Below are 25,204 nucleotides of genomic sequence, written 5' to 3' on the forward strand. Positions count from 1 at the left end.
TTCTGAAGGGATCTCCCCTTTTAATCCCATTATTTCAACACCTGTTGGACAATGCATGAGTGATAATGAGCTCATTGATTAAATGCAATTAATGAATAGATTGCCACCTCTTGTTGTGTGTCGTCTGTGTTTCTGTGTTTCCGGCATTTCACATTGGAACACCTCATTCACCTTCCTTGTCTTCTCTCCGCCCTCCCTTTTAGGTAAGTTAAAGAGCTGCACCTGAGCCAGCCACTGATTGATTGATTGATTGATTGATTGATTGATTGATTGATTGATTGATGCAGCACAACAGTCAAATAGTGGAGTGGAGTAGGGGAACAGCAAACAGCCAATAAAGCAGCCCGCCCGCTCGCCTGCCCGCCACAATGGACCTACCTGTGTACACTAGATGGATGTGATGGAATGTACTGTCGTCCCTACATTTCAAGAAGAAGTAAGAATTGCAGTTGCAACAAAGCCTTGCTTGCCTACAAAGAGAGCAGCAATTTGGATTTGTTACTATGTTACCTAGAAGAATAACAAACTGTGCAAGGATGGAGGTTGTAGGAGCAAGGAGAAGTTGTCTGTAAAGTTGGTGGATGCCTATTTTCCATTTTGCAGTCCCTTGTCTCCCTCTTGTGGCCTCCTGGAGGCAACTAGCTGTGCAAAAAAAAGACAGCCTGGCGGCCGGCTGTTGCAGTGTTGCCCTCTCAGGCAACACTGAGTGACTGACTGAGCCTCACCGTCTTATATAAAGTTCAGACGGAACTTTGCACGTGTCATAGTGGAGCCCTCAGGATTCCAGAGCCAGCTTTCTGACATCATAATGGGGCCTCAGAGATAAAAGCCTGGGCCCAGGCAGTGTTGGTCAGTGCTGCTCAGCAGGCAGCACTGGACTGGACTGGATTACAGCTGATACAAGGTGTGAAGGAACAAGGGGTGGCTGTGGGCATGCACTTGCTGCCGCTGCCAGTGTTTATCTGCATGGCAGCAGGGCATTTGGGCGTTGCCAGGAAGGCGTTTTTATGTAGATTCCTCCTCTTTCAGCACTGCATTGTGGTGCAAGCAAAAGAAGCAAATCCTGTCTGGCTTCCTCTCCGGCCTTTATTCACCTCCCGTGTAGCTGTGAGTGTGTGAGCCTGCAGGGCCCCATGGAATTGCCTAGAAGTAGGCTGAATCGCTGCAAGGGCTGAACAGCAGTATCGGGCAGCCTCGGGCAACGCGCGGCCCGTTCGGGTTATCGCTTCTCGGCCTTTTGGCTAAGATCAAGTGTAGTATCTGTTCTTATCAGTTTAATATCTGATACGTCCCCTATCTGGGGACCATATATTAAATGGATTTTTAGAACAGGGAGATGGAAATAGAGCTTGCTCTGTCCACTCCACGCATTGACCTGGTATTGCAGTATTTCCAGGACCGGTGCACCATTTCCTTATGTGTTGACTAAAAGCAGATTCCAAAAGTGTTTTTTGTCTTTGCTATTGTTTCTGTCTTTCTGAAGGGATCTCCCCTTTTAATCCCATTATTTCAACACCTGTTGGACAATGCATGAGTGATAATGAGCTCATTGATTAAATGCAATTAATGAATAGATTGCCACCTCTTGTTGTGTGTCGTCTGTGTTTCTGTGTTTCCGGCATTTCACATTGGAACACCTCATTCACCTTCCTTGTCTTCTCTCCGCCCTCCCTTTTAGGTAAGTTAAAGAGCTGCACCTGAGCCAGCCACTGATTGATTGATTGATTGATTGATTGATTGATTGATTGATTGATTGATTGATGCAGCACAACAGTCAAATAGTAGAGTGGAGTAGGGGAACAGCAAACAGCCAATAAAGCAGCCCGCCCGCTCGCCTGCCCGCCACAATGGACCTACCTGTGTACACTAGATGGATGTGATGGAATGTACTGTCGTCCCTACATTTCAAGAAGAAGTAAGAATTGCAGTTGCAACAAAGCCTTGCTTGCCTACAAAGAGAGCAGCAATTTGGATTTGTTACTATGTTACCTAGAAGAATAACAAACTGTGCAAGGATGGAGGTTGTAGGAGCAAGGAGAAGTTGTCTGTAAAGTTGGTGGATGCCTATTTTCCATTTTGCAGTCCCTTGTCTCCCTCTTGTGGCCTCCTGGAGGCAACTAGCTGTGCAAAAAAAAGACAGCCTGGCGGCCGGCTGTTGCAGTGTTGCCCTCTCAGGCAACACTGAGTGACTGACTGAGCCTCACCGTCTTATATAAAGTTCAGACGGAACTTTGCACGTGTCATAGTGGAGCCCTCAGGATTCCAGAGCCAGCTTTCTGACATCATAATGGGGCCTCAGAGATAAAAGCCTGGGCCCAGGCAGTGTTGGTCAGTGCTGCTCAGCAGGCAGCACTGGACTGGACTGGATTACAGCTGATACAAGGTGTGAAGGAACAAGGGGTGGCTGTGGGCATGCACTTGCTGCCGCTGCCAGTGTTTATCTGCATGGCAGCAGGGCATTTGGGCGTTGCCAGGAAGGCGTTTTTATGTAGATTCCTCCTCTTTCAGCACTGCATTGTGGTGCAAGCAAAAGAAGCAAATCCTGTCTGGCTTCCTCTCCGGCCTTTATTCACCTCCCGTGTAGCTGTGAGTGTGTGAGCCTGCAGGGCCCCATGGAATTGCCTAGAAGTAGGCTGAATCGCTGCAAGGGCTGAACAGCAGTATCGGGCAGGCTCGGGCAACGCGCGGCCCGTTCGGGTTATCGCTTCTCGGCCTTTTGGCTAAGATCAAGTGTAGTATCTGTTCTTATCAGTTTAATATCTGATACGTCCCCTATCTGGGGACCATATATTAAATGGATTTTTAGAACAGGGAGATGGAAATAGAGCTTGCTCTGTCCACTCCACGCATTGACCTGGTATTGCAGTATTTCCAGGACCGGTGCACCCTTTCCTTATGTGTTGACTAAAAGCAGATTCCAAAAGTGTTTTTTGTCTTTGCTATTGTTTCTGTCTTTCTGAAGGGATCTCCCCTTTTAATCCCATTATTTCAACACCTGTTGGACAATGCATGAGTGATAATGAGCTCATTGATTAAATGCAATTAATGAATAGATTGCCACCTCTTGTTGTGTGTCGTCTGTGTTTCTGTGTTTCCGGCATTTCACATTGGAACACCTCATTCACCTTCCTTGTCTTCTCTCCGCCCTCCCTTTTAGGTAAGTTAAAGAGCTGCACCTGAGCCAGCCACTGATTGATTGATTGATTGATTGATTGATTGATTGATTGATTGATTGATTGATTGATTGATGCAGCACAACAGTCAAATAGTGGAGTGGAGTAGGGGAACAGCAAACAGCCAATAAAGCAGCCCGCCCGCTCGCCTGCCCGCCACAATGGACCTACCTGTGTACACTAGATGGATGTGATGGAATGTACTGTCGTCCCTACATTTCAAGAAGAAGTAAGAATTGCAGTTGCAACAAAGCCTTGCTTGCCTACAAAGAGAGCAGCAATTTGGATTTGTTACTATGTTACCTAGAAGAATAACAAACTGTGCAAGGATGGAGGTTGTAGGAGCAAGGAGAAGTTGTCTGTAAAGTTGGTGGATGCCTATTTTCCATTTTGCAGTCCCTTGTCTCCCTCTTGTGGCCTCCTGGAGGCAACTAGCTGTGCAAAAAAAAGACAGCCTGGCGGCCGGCTGTTGCAGTGTTGCCCTCTCAGGCAACACTGAGTGACTGACTGAGCCTCACCGTCTTATATAAAGTTCAGACGGAACTTTGCACGTGTCATAGTGGAGCCCTCAGGATTCCAGAGCCAGCTTTCTGACATCATAATGGGGCCTCAGAGATAAAAGCCTGGGCCCAGGCAGTGTTGGTCAGTGCTGCTCAGCAGGCAGCACTGGACTGGACTGGATTACAGCTGATACAAGGTGTGAAGGAACAAGGGGTGGCTGTGGGCATGCACTTGCTGCCGCTGCCAGTGTTTATCTGCATGGCAGCAGGGCATTTGGGCGTTGCCAGGAAGGCGTTTTTATGTAGATTCCTCCTCTTTCAGCACTGCATTGTGGTGCAAGCAAAAGAAGCAAATCCTGTCTGGCTTCCTCTCCGGCCTTTATTCACCTCCCGTGTAGCTGTGAGTGTGTGAGCCTGCAGGGCCCCATGGAATTGCCTAGAAGTAGGCTGAATCGCTGCAAGGGCTGAACAGCAGTATCGGGCAGGCTCGGGCAACGCGCGGCCCGTTCGGGTTATCGCTTCTCGGCCTTTTGGCTAAGATCAAGTGTAGTATCTGTTCTTATCAGTTTAATATCTGATACGTCCCCTATCTGGGGACCATATATTAAATGGATTTTTAGAACAGGGAGATGGAAATAGAGCTTGCTCTGTCCACTCCACGCATTGACCTGGTATTGCAGTATTTCCAGGACCGGTGCACCCTTTCCTTATGTGTTGACTAAAAGCAGATTCCAAAAGTGTTTTTTGTCTTTGCTATTGTTTCTGTCTTTCTGAAGGGATCTCCCCTTTTAATCCCATTATTTCAACACCTGTTGGACAATGCATGAGTGATAATGAGCTCATTGATTAAATGCAATTAATGAATAGATTGCCACCTCTTGTTGTGTGTCGTCTGTGTTTCTGTGTTTCCGGCATTTCACATTGGAACACCTCATTCACCTTCCTTGTCTTCTCTCCGCCCTCCCTTTTAGGTAAGTTAAAGAGCTGCACCTGAGCCAGCCACTGATTGATTGATTGATTGATTGATTGATTGATTGATTGATTGATTGATTGATTGATGCAGCACAACAGTCAAATAGTGGAGTGGAGTAGGGGAACAGCAAACAGCCAATAAAGCAGCCCGCCCGCTCGCCTGCCCGCCACAATGGACCTACCTGTGTACACTAGATGGATGTGATGGAATGTACTGTCGTCCCTACATTTCAAGAAGAAGTAAGAATTGCAGTTGCAACAAAGCCTTGCTTGCCTACAAAGAGAGCAGCAATTTGGATTTGTTACTATGTTACCTAGAAGAATAACAAACTGTGCAAGGATGGAGGTTGTAGGAGCAAGGAGAAGTTGTCTGTAAAGTTGGTGGATGCCTATTTTCCATTTTGCAGTCCCTTGTCTCCCTCTTGTGGCCTCCTGGAGGCAACTAGCTGTGCAAAAAAAAGACAGCCTGGCGGCCGGCTGTTGCAGTGTTGCCCTCTCAGGCAACACTGAGTGACTGACTGAGCCTCACCGTCTTATATAAAGTTCAGACGGAACTTTGCACGTGTCATAGTGGAGCCCTCAGGATTCCAGAGCCAGCTTTCTGACATCATAATGGGGCCTCAGAGATAAAAGCCTGGGCCCAGGCAGTGTTGGTCAGTGCTGCTCAGCAGGCAGCACTGGACTGGACTGGATTACAGCTGATACAAGGTGTGAAGGAACAAGGGGTGGCTGTGGGCATGCACTTGCTGCCGCTGCCAGTGTTTATCTGCATGGCAGCAGGGCATTTGGGCGTTGCCAGGAAGGCGTTTTTATGTAGATTCCTCCTCTTTCAGCACTGCATTGTGGTGCAAGCAAAAGAAGCAAATCCTGTCTGGCTTCCTCTCCGGCCTTTATTCACCTCCCGTGTAGCTGTGAGTGTGTGAGCCTGCAGGGCCCCATGGAATTGCCTAGAAGTAGGCTGAATCGCTGCAAGGGCTGAACAGCAGTATCGGGCAGGCTCGGGCAACGCGCGGCCCGTTCGGGTTATCGCTTCTCGGCCTTTTGGCTAAGATCAAGTGTAGTATCTGTTCTTATCAGTTTAATATCTGATACGTCCCCTATCTGGGGACCATATATTAAATGGATTTTTAGAACAGGGAGATGGAAATAGAGCTTGCTCTGTCCACTCCACGCATTGACCTGGTATTGCAGTATTTCCAGGACCGGTGCACCCTTTCCTTATGTGTTGACTAAAAGCAGATTCCAAAAGTGTTTTTTGTCTTTGCTATTGTTTCTGTCTTTCTGAAGGGATCTCCCCTTTTAATCCCATTATTTCAACACCTGTTGGACAATGCATGAGTGATAATGAGCTCATTGATTAAATGCAATTAATGAATAGATTGCCACCTCTTGTTGTGTGTCGTCTGTGTTTCTGTGTTTCCGGCATTTCACATTGGAACACCTCATTCACCTTCCTTGTCTTCTCTCCGCCCTCCCTTTTAGGTAAGTTAAAGAGCTGCACCTGAGCCAGCCACTGATTGATTGATTGATTGATTGATTGATTGATTGATTGATTGATTGATGCAGCACAACAGTCAAATAGTGGAGTGGAGTAGGGGAACAGCAAACAGCCAATAAAGCAGCCCGCCCGCTCGCCTGCCCGCCACAATGGACCTACCTGTGTACACTAGATGGATGTGATGGAATGTACTGTCGTCCCTACATTTCAAGAAGAAGTAAGAATTGCAGTTGCAACAAAGCCTTGCTTGCCTACAAAGAGAGCAGCAATTTGGATTTGTTACTATGTTACCTAGAAGAATAACAAACTGTGCAAGGATGGAGGTTGTAGGAGCAAGGAGAAGTTGTCTGTAAAGTTGGTGGATGCCTATTTTCCATTTTGCAGTCCCTTGTCTCCCTCTTGTGGCCTCCTGGAGGCAACTAGCTGTGCAAAAAAAAGACAGCCTGGCGGCCGGCTGTTGCAGTGTTGCCCTCTCAGGCAACACTGAGTGACTGACTGAGCCTCACCGTCTTATATAAAGTTCAGACGGAACTTTGCACGTGTCATAGTGGAGCCCTCAGGATTCCAGAGCCAGCTTTCTGACATCATAATGGGGCCTCAGAGATAAAAGCCTGGGCCCAGGCAGTGTTGGTCAGTGCTGCTCAGCAGGCAGCACTGGACTGGACTGGATTACAGCTGATACAAGGTGTGAAGGAACAAGGGGTGGCTGTGGGCATGCACTTGCTGCCGCTGCCAGTGTTTATCTGCATGGCAGCAGGGCATTTGGGCGTTGCCAGGAAGGCGTTTTTATGTAGATTCCTCCTCTTTCAGCACTGCATTGTGGTGCAAGCAAAAGAAGCAAATCCTGTCTGGCTTCCTCTCCGGCCTTTATTCACCTCCCGTGTAGCTGTGAGTGTGTGAGCCTGCAGGGCCCCATGGAATTGCCTAGAAGTAGGCTGAATCGCTGCAAGGGCTGAACAGCAGTATCGGGCAGGCTCGGGCAACGCGCGGCCCGTTCGGGTTATCGCTTCTCGGCCTTTTGGCTAAGATCAAGTGTAGTATCTGTTCTTATCAGTTTAATATCTGATACGTCCCCTATCTGGGGACCATATATTAAATGGATTTTTAGAACAGGGAGATGGAAATAGAGCTTGCTCTGTCCACTCCACGCATTGACCTGGTATTGCAGTATTTCCAGGACCGGTGCACCCTTTCCTTATGTGTTGACTAAAAGCAGATTCCAAAAGTGTTTTTTGTCTTTGCTATTGTTTCTGTCTTTCTGAAGGGATCTCCCCTTTTAATCCCATTATTTCAACACCTGTTGGACAATGCATGAGTGATAATGAGCTCATTGATTAAATGCAATTAATGAATAGATTGCCACCTCTTGTTGTGTGTCGTCTGTGTTTCTGTGTTTCCGGCATTTCACATTGGAACACCTCATTCACCTTCCTTGTCTTCTCTCCGCCCTCCCTTTTAGGTAAGTTAAAGAGCTGCACCTGAGCCAGCCACTGATTGATTGATTGATTGATTGATTGATTGATTGATTGATGCAGCACAACAGTCAAATAGTGGAGTGGAGTAGGGGAACAGCAAACAGCCAATAAAGCAGCCCGCCCGCTCGCCTGCCCGCCACAATGGACCTACCTGTGTACACTAGATGGATGTGATGGAATGTACTGTCGTCCCTACATTTCAAGAAGAAGTAAGAATTGCAGTTGCAACAAAGCCTTGCTTGCCTACAAAGAGAGCAGCAATTTGGATTTGTTACTATGTTACCTAGAAGAATAACAAACTGTGCAAGGATGGAGGTTGTAGGAGCAAGGAGAAGTTGTCTGTAAAGTTGGTGGATGCCTATTTTCCATTTTGCAGTCCCTTGTCTCCCTCTTGTGGCCTCCTGGAGGCAACTAGCTGTGCAAAAAAAAGACAGCCTGGCGGCCGGCTGTTGCAGTGTTGCCCTCTCAGGCAACACTGAGTGACTGACTGAGCCTCACCGTCTTATATAAAGTTCAGACGGAACTTTGCACGTGTCATAGTGGAGCCCTCAGGATTCCAGAGCCAGCTTTCTGACATCATAATGGGGCCTCAGAGATAAAAGCCTGGGCCCAGGCAGTGTTGGTCAGTGCTGCTCAGCAGGCAGCACTGGACTGGACTGGATTACAGCTGATACAAGGTGTGAAGGAACAAGGGGTGGCTGTGGGCATGCACTTGCTGCCGCTGCCAGTGTTTATCTGCATGGCAGCAGGGCATTTGGGCGTTGCCAGGAAGGCGTTTTTATGTAGATTCCTCCTCTTTCAGCACTGCATTGTGGTGCAAGCAAAAGAAGCAAATCCTGTCTGGCTTCCTCTCCGGCCTTTATTCACCTCCCGTGTAGCTGTGAGTGTGTGAGCCTGCAGGGCCCCATGGAATTGCCTAGAAGTAGGCTGAATCGCTGCAAGGGCTGAACAGCAGTATCGGGCAGGCTCGGGCAACGCGCGGCCCGTTCGGGTTATCGCTTCTCGGCCTTTTGGCTAAGATCAAGTGTAGTATCTGTTCTTATCAGTTTAATATCTGATACGTCCCCTATCTGGGGACCATATATTAAATGGATTTTTAGAACAGGGAGATGGAAATAGAGCTTGCTCTGTCCACTCCACGCATTGACCTGGTATTGCAGTATTTCCAGGACCGGTGCACCCTTTCCTTATGTGTTGACTAAAAGCAGATTCCAAAAGTGTTTTTTGTCTTTGCTATTGTTTCTGTCTTTCTGAAGGGATCTCCCCTTTTAATCCCATTATTTCAACACCTGTTGGACAATGCATGAGTGATAATGAGCTCATTGATTAAATGCAATTAATGAATAGATTGCCACCTCTTGTTGTGTGTCGTCTGTGTTTCTGTGTTTCCGGCATTTCACATTGGAACACCTCATTCACCTTCCTTGTCTTCTCTCCGCCCTCCCTTTTAGGTAAGTTAAAGAGCTGCACCTGAGCCAGCCACTGATTGATTGATTGATTGATTGATTGATTGATTGATTGATTGATTGATTGATTGATTGATTGATGCAGCACAACAGTCAAATAGTGGAGTGGAGTAGGGGAACAGCAAACAGCCAATAAAGCAGCCCGCCCGCTCGCCTGCCCGCCACAATGGACCTACCTGTGTACACTAGATGGATGTGATGGAATGTACTGTCGTCCCTACATTTCAAGAAGAAGTAAGAATTGCAGTTGCAACAAAGCCTTGCTTGCCTACAAAGAGAGCAGCAATTTGGATTTGTTACTATGTTACCTAGAAGAATAACAAACTGTGCAAGGATGGAGGTTGTAGGAGCAAGGAGAAGTTGTCTGTAAAGTTGGTGGATGCCTATTTTCCATTTTGCAGTCCCTTGTCTCCCTCTTGTGGCCTCCTGGAGGCAACTAGCTGTGCAAAAAAAAGACAGCCTGGCGGCCGGCTGTTGCAGTGTTGCCCTCTCAGGCAACACTGAGTGACTGACTGAGCCTCACCGTCTTATATAAAGTTCAGACGGAACTTTGCACGTGTCATAGTGGAGCCCTCAGGATTCCAGAGCCAGCTTTCTGACATCATAATGGGGCCTCAGAGATAAAAGCCTGGGCCCAGGCAGTGTTGGTCAGTGCTGCTCAGCAGGCAGCACTGGACTGGACTGGATTACAGCTGATACAAGGTGTGAAGGAACAAGGGGTGGCTGTGGGCATGCACTTGCTGCCGCTGCCAGTGTTTATCTGCATGGCAGCAGGGCATTTGGGCGTTGCCAGGAAGGCGTTTTTATGTAGATTCCTCCTCTTTCAGCACTGCATTGTGGTGCAAGCAAAAGAAGCAAGTCCTGTCTGGCTTCCTCTCCGGCCTTTATTCACCTCCCGTGTAGCTGTGAGTGTGTGAGCCTGCAGGGCCCCATGGAATTGCCTAGAAGTAGGCTGAATCGCTGCAAGGGCTGAACAGCAGTATCGGGCAGGCTCGGGCAACGCGCGGCCCGTTCGGGTTATCGCTTCTCGGCCTTTTGGCTAAGATCAAGTGTAGTATCTGTTCTTATCAGTTTAATATCTGATACGTCCCCTATCTGGGGACCATATATTAAATGGATTTTTAGAACAGGGAGATGGAAATAGAGCTTGCTCTGTCCACTCCACGCATTGACCTGGTATTGCAGTATTTCCAGGACCGGTGCACCCTTTCCTTATGTGTTGACTAAAAGCAGATTCCAAAAGTGTTTTTTGTCTTTGCTATTGTTTCTGTCTTTCTGAAGGGATCTCCCCTTTTAATCCCATTATTTCAACACCTGTTGGACAATGCATGAGTGATAATGAGCTCATTGATTAAATGCAATTAATGAATAGATTGCCACCTCTTGTTGTGTGTCGTCTGTGTTTCTGTGTTTCCGGCATTTCACATTGGAACACCTCATTCACCTTCCTTGTCTTCTCTCCGCCCTCCCTTTTAGGTAAGTTAAAGAGCTGCACCTGAGCCAGCCACTGATTGATTGATTGATTGATTGATTGATTGATTGATTGATTGATGCAGCACAACAGTCAAATAGTGGAGTGGAGTAGGGGAACAGCAAACAGCCAATAAAGCAGCCCGCCCGCTCGCCTGCCCGCCACAATGGACCTACCTGTGTACACTAGATGGATGTGATGGAATGTACTGTCGTCCCTACATTTCAAGAAGAAGTAAGAATTGCAGTTGCAACAAAGCCTTGCTTGCCTACAAAGAGAGCAGCAATTTGGATTTGTTACTATGTTACCTAGAAGAATAACAAACTGTGCAAGGATGGAGGTTGTAGGAGCAAGGAGAAGTTGTCTGTAAAGTTGGTGGATGCCTATTTTCCATTTTGCAGTCCCTTGTCTCCCTCTTGTGGCCTCCTGGAGGCAACTAGCTGTGCAAAAAAAAGACAGCCTGGCGGCCGGCTGTTGCAGTGTTGCCCTCTCAGGCAACACTGAGTGACTGACTGAGCCTCACCGTCTTATATAAAGTTCAGACGGAACTTTGCACGTGTCATAGTGGAGCCCTCAGGATTCCAGAGCCAGCTTTCTGACATCATAATGGGGCCTCAGAGATAAAAGCCTGGGCCCAGGCAGTGTTGGTCAGTGCTGCTCAGCAGGCAGCACTGGACTGGACTGGATTACAGCTGATACAAGGTGTGAAGGAACAAGGGGTGGCTGTGGGCATGCACTTGCTGCCGCTGCCAGTGTTTATCTGCATGGCAGCAGGGCATTTGGGCGTTGCCAGGAAGGCGTTTTTATGTAGATTCCTCCTCTTTCAGCACTGCATTGTGGTGCAAGCAAAAGAAGCAAATCCTGTCTGGCTTCCTCTCCGGCCTTTATTCACCTCCCGTGTAGCTGTGAGTGTGTGAGCCTGCAGGGCCCCATGGAATTGCCTAGAAGTAGGCTGAATCGCTGCAAGGGCTGAACAGCAGTATCGGGCAGGCTCGGGCAACGCGCGGCCCGTTCGGGTTATCGCTTCTCGGCCTTTTGGCTAAGATCAAGTGTAGTATCTGTTCTTATCAGTTTAATATCTGATACGTCCCCTATCTGGGGACCATATATTAAATGGATTTTTAGAACAGGGAGATGGAAATAGAGCTTGCTCTGTCCACTCCACGCATTGACCTGGTATTGCAGTATTTCCAGGACCGGTGCACCCTTTCCTTATGTGTTGACTAAAAGCAGATTCCAAAAGTGTTTTTTGTCTTTGCTATTGTTTCTGTCTTTCTGAAGGGATCTCCCCTTTTAATCCCATTATTTCAACACCTGTTGGACAATGCATGAGTGATAATGAGCTCATTGATTAAATGCAATTAATGAATAGATTGCCACCTCTTGTTGTGTGTCGTCTGTGTTTCTGTGTTTCCGGCATTTCACATTGGAACACCTCATTCACCTTCCTTGTCTTCTCTCCGCCCTCCCTTTTAGGTAAGTTAAAGAGCTGCACCTGAGCCAGCCACTGATTGATTGATTGATTGATTGATTGATTGATTGATTGATGCAGCACAACAGTCAAATAGTGGAGTGGAGTAGGGGAACAGCAAACAGCCAATAAAGCAGCCCGCCCGCTCGCCTGCCCGCCACAATGGACCTACCTGTGTACACTAGATGGATGTGATGGAATGTACTGTCGTCCCTACATTTCAAGAAGAAGTAAGAATTGCAGTTGCAACAAAGCCTTGCTTGCCTACAAAGAGAGCAGCAATTTGGATTTATTACTATGTTACCTAGAAGAATAACAAACTGTGCAAGGATGGATGTTGTAGGAGCAAGGAGAAGTTGTCTGTAAAGTTGGTGGATGCCTATTTTCCATTTTGCAGTCCCTTGTCTCCCTCTTGTGGCCTCCTGGAGGCAACTAGCTGTGCAAAAAAAAGACAGCCTGGCGGCCGGCTGTTGCAGTGTTGCCCTCTCAGGCAACACTGAGTGACTGACTGAGCCTCACCGTCTTATATAAAGTTCAGACGGAACTTTGCACGTGTCATAGTGGAGCCCTCAGGATTCCAGAGCCAGCTTTCTGACATCATAATGGGGCCTCAGAGATAAAAGCCTGGGCCCAGGCAGTGTTGGTCAGTGCTGCTCAGCAGGCAGCACTGGACTGGACTGGATTACAGCTGATACAAGGTGTGAAGGAACAAGGGGTGGCTGTGGGCATGCACTTGCTGCCGCTGCCAGTGTTTATCTGCATGGCAGCAGGGCATTTGGGCGTTGCCAGGAAGGCGTTTTTATGTAGATTCCTCCTCTTTCAGCACTGCATTGTGGTGCAAGCAAAAGAAGCAAATCCTGTCTGGCTTCCTCTCCGGCCTTTATTCACCTCCCGTGTAGCTGTGAGTGTGTGAGCCTGCAGGGCCCCATGGAATTGCCTAGAAGTAGGCTGAATCGCTGCAAGGGCTGAACAGCAGTATCGGGCAGGCTCGGGCAACGCGCGGCCCGTTCGGGTTATCGCTTCTCGGCCTTTTGGCTAAGATCAAGTGTAGTATCTGTTCTTATCAGTTTAATATCTGATACGTCCCCTATCTGGGGACCATATATTAAATGGATTTTTAGAACAGGGAGATGGAAATAGAGCTTGCTCTGTCCACTCCACGCATTGACCTGGTATTGCAGTATTTCCAGGACCGGTGCACCCTTTCCTTATGTGTTGACTAAAAGCAGATTCCAAAAGTGTTTTTTGTCTTTGCTATTGTTTCTGTCTTTCTGAAGGGATCTCCCCTTTTAATCCCATTATTTCAACACCTGTTGGACAATGCATGAGTGATCATTGATTAAATGCAATTAATGAATAGATTGCCACCTCTTGTTGTGTGTCGTCTGTGTTTCTGTGTTTCCGGCATTTCACATTGGAACACCTCATTCACCTTCCTTGTCTTCTCTCCGCCCTCCCTTTTAGGTAAGTTAAAGAGCTGCACCTGAGCCAGCCACTGATTGATTGATTGATTGATTGATTGATTGATTGATTGATTGATTGATGCAGCACAACAGTCAAATAGTGGAGTGGAGTAGGGGAACAGCAAACAGCCAATAAAGCAGCCCGCCCGCTCGCCTGCCCGCCACAATGGACCTACCTGTGTACACTAGATGGATGTGATGGAATGTACTGTCGTCCCTACATTTCAAGAAGAAGTAAGAATTGCAGTTGCAACAAAGCCTTGCTTGCCTACAAAGAGAGCAGCAATTTGGATTTGTTACTATGTTACCTAGAAGAATAACAAACTGTGCAAGGATGGAGGTTGTAGGAGCAAGGAGAAGTTGTCTGTAAAGTTGGTGGATGCCTATTTTCCATTTTGCAGTCCCTTGTCTCCCTCTTGTGGCCTCCTGGAGGCAACTAGCTGTGCAAAAAAAAGTCAGCCTGGCGGCCGGCTGTTGCAGTGTTGCCCTCTCAGGCAACACTGAGTGACTGACTGAGCCTCACCGTCTTATATAAAGTTCAGACGGAACTTTGCACGTGTCATAGTGGAGCCCTCAGGATTCCAGAGCCAGCTTTCTGACATCATAATGGGGCCTCAGAGATAAAAGCCTGGGCCCAGGCAGTGTTGGTCAGTGCTGCTCAGCAGGCAGCACTGGACTGGACTGGATTACAGCTGATACAAGGTGTGAAGGAACAAGGGGTGGCTGTGGGCATGCACTTGCTGCCGCTGCCAGTGTTTATCTGCATGGCAGCAGGGCATTTGGGCGTTGCCAGGAAGGCGTTTTTATGTAGATTCCTCCTCTTTCAGCACTGCATTGTGGTGCAAGCAAAAGAAGCAAATCCTGTCTGGCTTCCTCTCCGGCCTTTATTCACCTCCCGTGTAGCTGTGAGTGTGTGAGCCTGCAGGGCCCCATGGAATTGCCTAGAAGTAGGCTGAATCGCTGCAAGGGCTGAACAGCAGTATCGGGCAGGCTCGGGCAACGCGCGGCCCGTTCGGGTTATCGCTTCTCGGCCTTTTGGCTAAGATCAAGTGTAGTATCTGTTCTTATCAGTTTAATATCTGATACGTCCCCTATCTGGGGACCATATATTAAATGGATTTTTAGAACAGGGAGATGGAAATAGAGCTTGCTCTGTCCACTCCACGCATTGACCTGGTATTGCAGTATTTCCAGGACCGGTGCACCCTTTCCTTATGTGTTGACTAAAAGCAGATTCCAAAAGTGTTTTTTGTCTTTGCTATTGTTTCTGTCTTTCTGAAGGGATCTCCCCTTTTAATCCCATTATTTCAACACCTGTTGGACAATGCATGAGTGATAATGAGCTCATTGATTAAATGCAATTAATGAATAGATTGCCACCTCTTGTTGTGTGTCGTCTGTGTTTCTGTGTTTCCGGCATTTCACATTGGAACACCTCATTCACCTTCCTTGTCTTCTCTCCGCCCTCCCTTTTAGGTAAGTTAAAGAGCTGCACCTGAGCCAGCCACTGATTGATTGATTGATTGATTGATTGATTGATTGATTGATTGATTGATTGATTGATGCAGCACAACAGTCAAATAGTGGAGTGGAGTAGGGGAACAGCAAACAGCCAATAAAGCAGCCCGCCCGCTCGCCTGCCCGCCACAATGGACCTACCTGTGTACACTAGATGGATGTGATGGAATGTACTGTCGTCCCTACATTTCAAGAAGAAGTAAGAATTGCAGTTGCAACAAAGCCTTGCTTGCCTACAAAGAGAGCAGCAATTTGGATTTGTTACTATGTTACCTAGAAGAATAACAAACTGTGCAAGGATGGATGTTGTAGGAGCAAGGAGAAGTTGTCTGTAAAGTTGGTGGATGCCTATTTTCCATTTTGCAGTCCCTTGTCTCCCTCTTGTGGCCTCCTGGAGGCAACTAGCTGTGCAAAAAAAAGACAGCCTGGCGGCCGGCTGTTGCAGTGTTGCCCTCTCAGGCAACACTGAGTGACTGACTGAGCCTCACCGTCTTATATAAAGTTCAGACGGAACTTTGCACGTGTCATAGTGGAGCCCTCAGGATTCCAGAGCCAGCTTTCTGACATCATAATGGGGCCTCAGAGATAAAAGCCTGGGCCCAGGCAGTGTTGGTCAGTGCTGCTCAGCAGGCAGCACTGGACTGGACTGGATTACAGCTGATACAAGGTGTGAAGGAACAAGGGGTGGCTGTGGGCATGCACTTGCTGCCGCTGCCAGTGTTTATCTGCATGGCAGCAGGGCATTTGGGCGTTGCCAGGAAGGTGTTTTTATGTAGATTCCTCCTCTTTCAGCACTGCATTGTGGTGCAAGCAAAAGAAGCAAATCCTGTCTGGCTTCCTCTCCGGCCTTTATTCACCTCCCGTGTAGCTGTGAGTGTGTGAGCCTGCAGGGCCCCATGGAATTGCCTAGAAGTAGGCTGAATCGCTGCAAGGGCTGAACAGCAGTATCGGGCAGGCTCGGGCAACGCGCGGCCCGTTCGGGTTATCGCTTCTCGGCCTTTTGGCTAAGATCAAGTGTAGTATCTGTTCTTATCAGTTTAATATCTGATACGTCCCCTATCTGGGGACCATATATTAAATGGATTTTTAGAACAGGGAGATGGAAATAGAGCTTGCTCTGTCCACTCCACGCATTGACCTGGTATTGCAGTATTTCCAGGACCGGTGCACCCTTTCCTTATGTGTTGACTAAAAGCAGATTCCAAAAGTGTTTTTTGTCTTTGCTATTGTTTCTGTCTTTCTGAAGGGATCTCCCCTTTTAATCCCATTATTTCAACACCTGTTGGACAATGCATGAGTGATAATGAGCTCATTGATTAAATGCAATTAATGAATAGATTGCCACCTCTTGTTGTGTGTCGTCTGTGTTTCTGTGTTTCCGGCATTTCACATTGGAGCACCTCATTCACCTTCCTTGTCTTCTCTCCGCCCTCCCTTTTAGGTAAGTTAAAGAGCTGCACCTGAGCCAGCCACTGATTGATTGATTGATTGATTGATTGATTGATTGATTGATTGATGCAGCACAACAGTCAAATAGTGGAGTGGAGTAGGGGAACAGCAAACAGCCAATAAAGCAGCCCGCCCGCTCGCCTGCCCGCCACAATGGACCTACCTGTGTACACTAGATGGATGTGATGGAATGTACTGTCGTCCCTACATTTCAAGAAGAAGTAAGAATTGCAGTTGCAACAAAGCCTTGCTTGCCTACAAAGAGAGCAGCAATTTGGATTTGTTACTATGTTACCTAGAAGAATAACAAACTGTGCAAGGATGGAGGTTGTAGGAGCAAGGAGAAGTTGTCTGTAAAGTTGGTGGATGCCTATTTTCCATTTTGCAGTCCCTTGTCTCCCTCTTGTGGCCTCCTGGAGGCAACTAGCTGTGCAAAAAAAAGACAGCCTGGCGGCCGGCTGTTGCAGTGTTGCCCTCTCAGGCAACACTGAGTGACTGACTGAGCCTCACCGTCTTATATAAAGTTCAGACGGAACTTTGCACGTGTCATAGTGGAGCCCTCAGGATTCCAGAGCCAGCTTTCTGACATCATAATGGGGCCTCAGAGATAAAAGCCTGGGCCCAGGCAGTGTTGGTCAGTGCTGCTCAGCAGGCAGCACTGGACTGGACTGGATTACAGCTGATACAAGGTGTGAAGGAACAAGGGGTGGCTGTGGGCATGCACTTGCTGCCGCTGCCAGTGTTTATCTGCATGGCAGCAGGGCATTTGGGCGTTGCCAGGAAGGCGTTTTTATGTAGATTCCTCCTCTTTCAGCACTGCATTGTGGTGCAAGCAAAAGAAGCAAATCCTGTCTGGCTTCCTCTCCGGCCTTTATTCACCTCCCGTGTAGCTGTGAGTGTGTGAGCCTGCAGGGCCCCATGGAATTGCCTAGAAGTAGGCTGAATCGCTGCAAGGGCTGAACAGCAGTATCGGGCAGGCTCGGGCAACGCGCGGCCCGTTCGGGTTATCGCTTCTCGGCCTTTTGGCTAAGATCAAGTGTAGTATCTGTTCTTATCAGTTTAATATCTGATACGTCCCCTATCTGGGGACCATATATTAAATGGATTTTTAGAACAGGGAGATGGAAATAGAGCTTGCTCTGTCCACTCCACGCATTGACCTGGTATTGCAGTATTTCCAGGACCGGTGCACCCTTTCCTTATGTGTTGACTAAAAGCAGATTCCAAAAGTGTTTTTTGTCTTTGCTATTGTTTCTGTCTTTCTGAAGGGATCTCCCCTTTTAATCCCATTATTTCAACACCTGTTGGACAATGCATGAGTGATAATGAGCTCATTGATTAAATGCAATTAATGAATAGATTGCCACCTCTTGTTGTGTGTCGTCTGTGTTTCTGTGTTTCCGGCATTTCACATTGGAACACCTCATTCACCTTCCTTGTCTTCTCTCCGCCCTCCCTTTTAGGTAAGTTAAAGAGCTGCACCTGAGCCAGCCACTGATTGATTGATTGATTGATTGATTGATTGATTGATTGATTGATGCAGCACAACAGTCAAATAGTGGAGTGGAGTAGGGGAACAGCAAACAGCCAATAAAGCAGCCCGCCCGCTCGCCTGCCCGCCACAATGGACCTACCTGTGTACACTAGATGGATGTGATGGAATGTACTGTCGTCCCTACATTTCAAGAAGAAGTAAGAATTGCAGTTGCAACAAAGCCTTGCTTGCCTACAAAGAGAGCAGCAATTTGGATTTGTTACTATGTTACCTAGAAGAATAACAAACTGTGCAAGGATGGAGGTTGTAGGAGCAAGGAGAAGTTGTCTGTAAAGTTGGTGGATGCCTATTTTCCATTTTGCAGTCCCTTGTCTCCCTCTTGTGGCCTCCTGGAGGCAACTAGCTGTGCAAAAAAAAGACAGCCTGGCGGCCGGCTGTTGCAGTGTTGCCCTCTCAGGCAACACTGAGTGACTGACTGAGCCTCACCGTCTTATATAAAGTTCAGACGGAACTTTGCACGTGTCATAGTGGAGCCCTCAGGATTCCAGAGCCAGCTTTCTGACATCATAATGGGGCCTCAGAGATAAAAGCCTGGGCCCAGGCAGTGTTGGTCAGTGCTGCTCAGCAGGCAGCACTGGACTGGACTGGATTACAGCTGATACAAGGTGTGAAGGAACAAGGGGTGGCTGTGGGCATGCACTTGCTGCCGCTGCCAGTGTTTATCTGCATGGCAGCAGGGCATTTGGGCGTTGCCAGGAAGGCGTTTTTATGTAGATTCCTCCTCTTTCAGCACTGCATTGTGGTGCAAGCAAAAGAAGCAAATCCTGTCTGGCTTCCTCTCCGGCCTTTATTCACCTCCCGTGTAGCTGTGAGTGTGTGAGCCTGCAGGGCCCCATGGAATTGCCTAGAAGTAGGCTGAATCGCTGCAAGGGCTGAACAGCAGTATCGGGCAGGCTCGGGCAACGCGCGGCCCGTTCGGGTTATCGCTTCTCGGCCTTTTGGCTAAGATCAAGTGTAGTATCTGTTCTTATCAGTTTAATATCTGATACGTCCCCTATCTGGGGACCATATATTAAATGGATTTTTAGAACAGGGAGATGGAAATAGAGCTTGCTCTGTCCACTCCACGCATTGACCTGGTATTGCAGTATTTCCAGGACCGGTGCACCCTTTCCTTATGTGTTGACTAAAAGCAGATTCCAAAAGTGTTTTTTGTCTTTGCTATTGTTTCTGTCTTTCTGAAGGGATCTCCCCTTTTAATCCCATTATTTCAACACCTGTTGGACAATGCGTGAGTGATAATGAGCTCATTGATTAAATGCAATTAATGAATAGATTGGTGTTTCCGGCATTTCACATTGGAACACCTCATTCACCTTCCTTGTCTTCTCTCCGCCCTCCCTTTTAGGTAAGTTAAAGAGCTGCACCTGAGCCAGCCACTTGATTGATTGATTGATTGATTGATTGATTGATTGATTGATTGATTGATTGATTGATTGATGCAGCACAACAGTCAAATAGTGGAGTGGAGTAGGGGAACAGCAAACAGCCAATAAAGCAGCCCGCCCGCTCGCCTGCCCGCCACAATGGACCTACCTGTGTACACTAGATGGATGTGATGGAATGTACTGTCGTCCCTACATTTCAAGAAGAAGTAAGAATTGCAGTTGCAACAAAGCCTTGCTTGCCTACAAAGAGAGCAGCAATTTGGATTTGTTACTATGTTACCTAGAAGAATAACAAACTGTGCAAGGATGGAGGTTGTAGGAGCAAGGAGAAGTTGTCTGTAAAGTTGGTGGATGCCTATTTTCCATTTTGCAGTCCCTTGTCTCCCTCTTGTGGCCTCCTGGAGGCAACTAGCTGTGCAAAAAAAAGACAGCCTGGCGGCCGGCTGTTGCAGTGTTGCCCTCTCAGGCAACACTGAGTGACTGACTGAGCCTCACCGTCTTATATAAAGTTCAGACGGAACTTTGCACGTGTCATAGTGGAGCCCTCAGGATTCCAGAGCCAGCTTTCTGACATCATAATGGGGCCTCAGAGATAAAAGCCTGGGCCCAGGCAGTGTTGGTCAGTGCTGCTCAGCAGGCAGCACTGGACTGGACTGGATTACAGCTGATACAAGGTGTGAAGGAACAAGGGGTGGCTGTGGGCATGCACTTGCTGCCGCTGCCAGTGTTTATCTGCATGGCAGCAGGGCATTTGGGCGTTGCCAGGAAGGCGTTTTTATGTAGATTCCTCCTCTTTCAGCACTGCATTGTGGTGCAAGCAAAAGAAGCAAATCCTGTCTGGCTTCCTCTCCGGCCTTTATTCACCTCCCGTGTAGCTGTGAGTGTGTGAGCCTGCAGGGCCCCATGGAATTGCCTAGAAGTAGGCTGAATCGCTGCAAGGGCTGAACAGCAGTATCGGGCAGGCTCGGGCAACGCGCGGCCCGTTCGGGTTATCGCTTCTCGGCCTTTTGGCTAAGATCAAGTGTAGTATCTGTTCTTATCAGTTTAATATCTGATACGTCCCCTATCTGGGGACCATATATTAAATGGATTTTTAGAACAGGGAGATGGAAATAGAGCTTGCTCTGTCCACTCCACGCATTGACCTGGTATTGCAGTATTTCCAGGACCGGTGCACCCTTTCCTTATGTGTTGACTAAAAGCAGATTCCAAAAGTGTTTTTTGTCTTTGCTATTGTTTCTGTCTTTCTGAAGAGATCTCCCCTTTTAATCCCATTATTTCAACACCTGTTGGACAATGCATGAGTGATAATGAGCTCATTGATTAAATGCAATTAATGAATAGATTGCCACCTCTTGTTGTGTGTCGTCTGTGTTTCTGTGTTTCCGGCATTTCACATTGGAACACCTCATTCACCTTCCTTGTCTTCTCTCCGCCCTCCCTTTTAGGTAAGTTAAAGAGCTGCACCTGAGCCAGCCACTGATTGATTGATTGATTGATTGATTGATTGATTGATTGATTGATTGATTGATGCAGCACAACAGTCAAATAGTGGAGTGGAGTAGGGGAACAGCAAACAGCCAATAAAGCAGCCCGCCCGCTCGCCTGCCCGCCACAATGGACCTACCTGTGTACACTAGATGGATGTGATGGAATGTACTGTCGTCCCTACATTTCAAGAAGAAGTAAGAATTGCAGTTGCAACAAAGCCTTGCTTGCCTACAAAGAGAGCAGCAATTTGGATTTGTTACTATGTTACCTAGAAGAATAACAAACTGTGCAAGGATGGAGGTTGTAGGAGCAAGGAGAAGTTGTCTGTAAAGTTGGTGGATGCCTATTTTCCATTTTGCAGTCCCTTGTCTCCCTCTTGTGGCCTCCTGGAGGCAACTAGCTGTGCAAAAAAAAGACAGCCTGGCGGCCGGCTGTTGCAGTGTTGCCCTCTCAGGCAACACTGAGTGACTGACTGAGCCTCACCGTCTTATATAAAGTTCAGACGGAACTTTGCACGTGTCATAGTGGAGCCCTCAGGATTCCAGAGCCAGCTTTCTGACATCATAATGGGGCCTCAGAGATAAAAGCCTGGGCCCAGGCAGTGTTGGTCAGTGCTGCTCAGCAGGCAGCACTGGACTGGACTGGATTACAGCTGATACAAGGTGTGAAGGAACAAGGGGTGGCTGTGGGCATGCACTTGCTGCCGCTGCCAGTGTTTATCTGCATGGCAGCAGGGCATTTGGGCGTTGCCAGGAAGGCGTTTTTATGTAGATTCCTCCTCTTTCAGCACTGCATTGTGGTGCAAGCAAAAGAAGCAAATCCTGTCTGGCTTCCTCTCCGGCCTTTATTCACCTCCCGTGTAGCTGTGAGTGTGTGAGCCTGCAGGGCCCCATGGAATTGCCTAGAAGTAGGCTGAATCGCTGCAAGGGCTGAACAGCAGTATCGGGCAGGCTCGGGCAACGCGCGGCCCGTTCGGGTTATCGCTTCTCGGCCTTTTGGCTAAGATCAAGTGTAGTATCTGTTCTTATCAGTTTAATATCTGATACGTCCCCTATCTGGGGACCATATATTAAATGGATTTTTAGAACAGGGAGATGGAAATAGAGCTTGCTCTGTCCACTCCACGCATTGACCTGGTATTGCAGTATTTCCAGGACCGGTGCACCCTTTCCTTATGTGTTGACTAAAAGCAGATTCCAAAAGTGTTTTTTGTCTTTGCTATTGTTTCTGTCTTTCTGAAGGGATCTCCCCTTTTAATCCCATTATTTCAACACCTGTTGGACAATAATGAGCTCATTGATTAAATGCAATTAATGAATAGATTGCCACCTCTTGTTGTGTGTCGTCTGTGTTTCTGTGTTTCCGGCATTTCACATTGGAACACCTCATTCACCTTCCTTGTCTTCTCTCCGCCCTCCCTTTTAGGTAAGTTAAAGAGCTGCACCTGAGCCAGCCACTGATTGATTGATTGATTGATTGATTGATTGATTGATTGATTGATTGATGCAGCACAACAGTCAAATAGTGGAGTGGAGTAGGGGAACAGCAAACAGCCAATAAAGCAGCCCGCCCGCTCGCCTGCCCGCCACAATGGACCTACCTGTGTACACTAGATGGATGTGATGGAATGTACTGTCGTCCCTACATTTCAAGAAGAAGTAAGAATTGCAGTTGCAACAAAGCCTTGCTTGCCTACAAAGAGAGCAGCAATTTGGATTTGTTACTATGTTACCTAGAAGAATAACAAACTGTGCAAGGATGGAGGTTGTAGGAGCAAGGAGAAGTTGTCTGTAAAGTTGGTGGATGCCTATTTTCCATTTTGCAGTCCCTTGTCTCCCTCTTGTGGCCTCCTGGAGGCAACTAGCTGTGCAAAAAAAAGACAGCCTGGCGGCCGGCTGTTGCAGTGTTGCCCTCTCAGGCAACACTGAGTGACTGACTGAGCCTCACCGTCTTATATAAAGTTCAGACGGAACTTTGCACGTGTCATAGTGGAGCCCTCAGGATTCCAGAGCCAGCTTTCTGACATCATAATGGGGCCTCAGAGATAAAAGCCTGGGCCCAGGCAGTGTTGGTCAGTGCTGCTCAGCAGGCAGCACTGGACTGGACTGGATTACAGCTGATACAAGGTGTGAAGGAACAAGGGGTGGCTGTGGGCATGCACTTGCTGCCGCTGCCAGTGTTTATCTGCATGGCAGCAGGGCATTTGGGCGTTGCCAGGAAGGCGTTTTTATGTAGATTCCTCCTCTTTCAGCACTGCATTGTGGTGCAAGCAAAAGAAGCAAATCCTGTCTGGCTTCCTCTCCGGCCTTTATTCACCTCCCGTGTAGCTGTGAGTGTGTGAGCCTGCAGGGCCCCATGGAATTGCCTAGAAGTAGGCTGAATCGCTGCAAGGGCTGAACAGCAGTATCGGGCAGGCTCGGGCAACGCGCGGCCCGTTCGGGTTATCGCTTCTCGGCCTTTTGGCTAAGATCAAGTGTAGTATCTGTTCTTATCAGTTTAATATCTGATACGTCCCCTATCTGGGGACCATATATTAAATGGATTTTTAGAACAGGGAGATGGAAATAGAGCTTGCTCTGTCCACTCCACGCATTGACCTGGTATTGCAGTATTTCCAGGACCGGTGCACCCTTTCCTTATGTGTTGACTAAAAGCAGATTCCAAAAGTGTTTTTTGTCTTTGCTATTGTTTCTGTCTTTCTGAAGGGATCTCCCCTTTTAATCCCATTATTTCAACACCTGTTGGACAATGCATGAGTGATAATGAGCTCATTGATTAAATGCAATTAATGAATAGATTGCCACCTCTTGTTGTGTGTCGTCTGTGTTTCTGTGTTTCCGGCATTTCACATTGGAACACCTCATTCACCTTCCTTGTCTTCTCTCCGCCCTCCCTTTTAGGTAAGTTAAAGAGCTGCACCTGAGCCAGCCACTGATTGATTGATTGATTGATTGATTGATTGATTGATGCAGCACAACAGTCAAATAGTGGAGTGGAGTAGGGGAACAGCAAACAGCCAATAAAGCAGCCCGCCCGCTCGCCTGCCCGCCACAATGGACCTACCTGTGTACACTAGATGGATGTGATGGAATGTACTGTCGTCCCTACATTTCAAGAAGAAGTAAGAATTGCAGTTGCAACAAAGCCTTGCTTGCCTACAAAGAGAGCAGCAATTTGGATTTGTTACTATGTTACCTAGAAGAATAACAAACTGTGCAAGGATGGAGGTTGTAGGAGCAAGGAGAAGTTGTCTGTAAAGTTGGTGGATGCCTATTTTCCATTTTGCAGTCCCTTGTCTCCCTCTTGTGGCCTCCTGGAGGCAACTAGCTGTGCAAAAAAAAGACAGCCTGGCGGCCGGCTGTTGCAGTGTTGCCCTCTCAGGCAACACTGAGTGACTGACTGAGCCTCACCGTCTTATATAAAGTTCAGACGGAACTTTGCACGTGTCATAGTGGAGCCCTCAGGATTCCAGAGCCAGCTTTCTGACATCATAATGGGGCCTCAGAGATAAAAGCCTGGGCCCAGGCAGTGTTGGACAGTGCTGCTCAGCAGGCAGCACTGGACTGGACTGGATTACAGCTGATACAAGGTGTGAAGGAACAAGGGGTGGCTGTGGGCATGCACTTGCTGCCGCTGCCAGTGTTTATCTGCATGGCAGCAGGGCATTTGGGCGTTGCCAGGAAGGCGTTTTTATGTAGATTCCTCCTCTTTCAGCACTGCATTGTGGTGCAAGCAAAAGAAGCAAATCCTGTCTGGCTTCCTCTCCGGCCTTTATTCACCTCCCGTGTAGCTGTGAGTGTGTGAGCCTGCAGGGCCCCATGGAATTGCCTAGAAGTAGGCTGAATCGCTGCAAGGGCTGAACAGCAGTATCGGGCAGGCTCGGGCAACGCGCGGCCCGTTCGGGTTATCGCTTCTCGGCCTTTTGGCTAAGATCAAGTGTAGTATCTGTTCTTATCAGTTTAATATCTGATACGTCCCCTATCTGGGGACCATATATTAAATGGATTTTTAGAACAGGGAGATGGAAATAGAGCTTGCTCTGTCCACTCCACGCATTGACCTGGTATTGCAGTATTTCCAGGACCGGTGCACCCTTTCCTTATGTGTTGACTAAAAGCAGATTCCAAAAGTGTTTTTTGTCTTTGCTATTGTTTCTGTCTTTCTGAAGGGATCTCCCCTTTTAATCCCATTATTTCAACACCTGTTGGACAATGCATGAGTGATAATGAGCTCATTGATTAAATGCAATTAATGAATAGATTGCCACCTCTTGTTGTGTGTCGTCTGTGTTTCTGTGTTTCCGGCATTTCACAT

At 47.8% G+C, this 25,204-nt stretch overlaps 17 non-coding genes across 17 annotated transcripts; all 17 read left to right on the forward strand.

Moving 5' to 3' along the window:
- Nucleotides 1-1,221: 1,221 nt before the first annotated feature.
- On the forward strand, nt 1,222-1,412 carry LOC142684737 (U2 spliceosomal RNA). The gene has a single exon (XR_012854333.1). It is a non-coding gene; the product is annotated as a U2 spliceosomal RNA (small nuclear RNA).
- A 1,288-nt stretch (nt 1,413-2,700) lies between these two features.
- LOC142684375 (U2 spliceosomal RNA) lies at nt 2,701-2,891 on the forward strand. The gene has a single exon (XR_012854005.1). It is a non-coding gene; the product is annotated as a U2 spliceosomal RNA (small nuclear RNA).
- A 1,296-nt stretch (nt 2,892-4,187) lies between these two features.
- On the forward strand, nt 4,188-4,378 carry LOC142684376 (U2 spliceosomal RNA). The gene has a single exon (XR_012854006.1). It is a non-coding gene; the product is annotated as a U2 spliceosomal RNA (small nuclear RNA).
- A 1,292-nt stretch (nt 4,379-5,670) lies between these two features.
- On the forward strand, nt 5,671-5,861 carry LOC142684378 (U2 spliceosomal RNA). Its single transcript, XR_012854008.1, has one exon. It is a non-coding gene; the product is annotated as a U2 spliceosomal RNA (small nuclear RNA).
- Nucleotides 5,862-7,145: 1,284 nt separating this feature from the next.
- LOC142684380 (U2 spliceosomal RNA) lies at nt 7,146-7,336 on the forward strand. The gene has a single exon (XR_012854009.1). It is a non-coding gene; the product is annotated as a U2 spliceosomal RNA (small nuclear RNA).
- Nucleotides 7,337-8,612: 1,276 nt separating this feature from the next.
- Nucleotides 8,613-8,803, forward strand: LOC142684381 (U2 spliceosomal RNA). The gene has a single exon (XR_012854010.1). It is a non-coding gene; the product is annotated as a U2 spliceosomal RNA (small nuclear RNA).
- A 1,300-nt stretch (nt 8,804-10,103) lies between these two features.
- LOC142684382 (U2 spliceosomal RNA) lies at nt 10,104-10,294 on the forward strand. The gene has a single exon (XR_012854011.1). It is a non-coding gene; the product is annotated as a U2 spliceosomal RNA (small nuclear RNA).
- Nucleotides 10,295-11,574: 1,280 nt separating this feature from the next.
- LOC142684383 (U2 spliceosomal RNA) lies at nt 11,575-11,765 on the forward strand. The gene has a single exon (XR_012854012.1). It is a non-coding gene; the product is annotated as a U2 spliceosomal RNA (small nuclear RNA).
- Nucleotides 11,766-13,041: 1,276 nt separating this feature from the next.
- Nucleotides 13,042-13,232, forward strand: LOC142684384 (U2 spliceosomal RNA). Its single transcript, XR_012854013.1, has one exon. It is a non-coding gene; the product is annotated as a U2 spliceosomal RNA (small nuclear RNA).
- Nucleotides 13,233-14,508: 1,276 nt separating this feature from the next.
- LOC142684385 (U2 spliceosomal RNA) lies at nt 14,509-14,699 on the forward strand. Its single transcript, XR_012854014.1, has one exon. It is a non-coding gene; the product is annotated as a U2 spliceosomal RNA (small nuclear RNA).
- A 1,292-nt stretch (nt 14,700-15,991) lies between these two features.
- LOC142684386 (U2 spliceosomal RNA) lies at nt 15,992-16,182 on the forward strand. The gene has a single exon (XR_012854015.1). It is a non-coding gene; the product is annotated as a U2 spliceosomal RNA (small nuclear RNA).
- A 1,280-nt stretch (nt 16,183-17,462) lies between these two features.
- LOC142684387 (U2 spliceosomal RNA) lies at nt 17,463-17,653 on the forward strand. Its single transcript, XR_012854016.1, has one exon. It is a non-coding gene; the product is annotated as a U2 spliceosomal RNA (small nuclear RNA).
- A 1,280-nt stretch (nt 17,654-18,933) lies between these two features.
- On the forward strand, nt 18,934-19,124 carry LOC142684388 (U2 spliceosomal RNA). The gene has a single exon (XR_012854017.1). It is a non-coding gene; the product is annotated as a U2 spliceosomal RNA (small nuclear RNA).
- A 1,266-nt stretch (nt 19,125-20,390) lies between these two features.
- Nucleotides 20,391-20,581, forward strand: LOC142684391 (U2 spliceosomal RNA). Its single transcript, XR_012854019.1, has one exon. It is a non-coding gene; the product is annotated as a U2 spliceosomal RNA (small nuclear RNA).
- A 1,288-nt stretch (nt 20,582-21,869) lies between these two features.
- On the forward strand, nt 21,870-22,060 carry LOC142684392 (U2 spliceosomal RNA). The gene has a single exon (XR_012854020.1). It is a non-coding gene; the product is annotated as a U2 spliceosomal RNA (small nuclear RNA).
- A 1,273-nt stretch (nt 22,061-23,333) lies between these two features.
- LOC142684393 (U2 spliceosomal RNA) lies at nt 23,334-23,524 on the forward strand. The gene has a single exon (XR_012854021.1). It is a non-coding gene; the product is annotated as a U2 spliceosomal RNA (small nuclear RNA).
- Nucleotides 23,525-24,796: 1,272 nt separating this feature from the next.
- LOC142684394 (U2 spliceosomal RNA) lies at nt 24,797-24,987 on the forward strand. The gene has a single exon (XR_012854022.1). It is a non-coding gene; the product is annotated as a U2 spliceosomal RNA (small nuclear RNA).
- The last annotated feature ends 217 nt before the right edge of the window (nt 24,988-25,204 follow it).

The sequence above is a fragment of the Rhinoderma darwinii genome, assembly GCF_050947455.1.
Source record: "Rhinoderma darwinii isolate aRhiDar2 chromosome 5 unlocalized genomic scaffold, aRhiDar2.hap1 SUPER_5_unloc_10, whole genome shotgun sequence".
Taxonomy (NCBI): domain Eukaryota; kingdom Metazoa; phylum Chordata; class Amphibia; order Anura; family Rhinodermatidae; genus Rhinoderma; species Rhinoderma darwinii.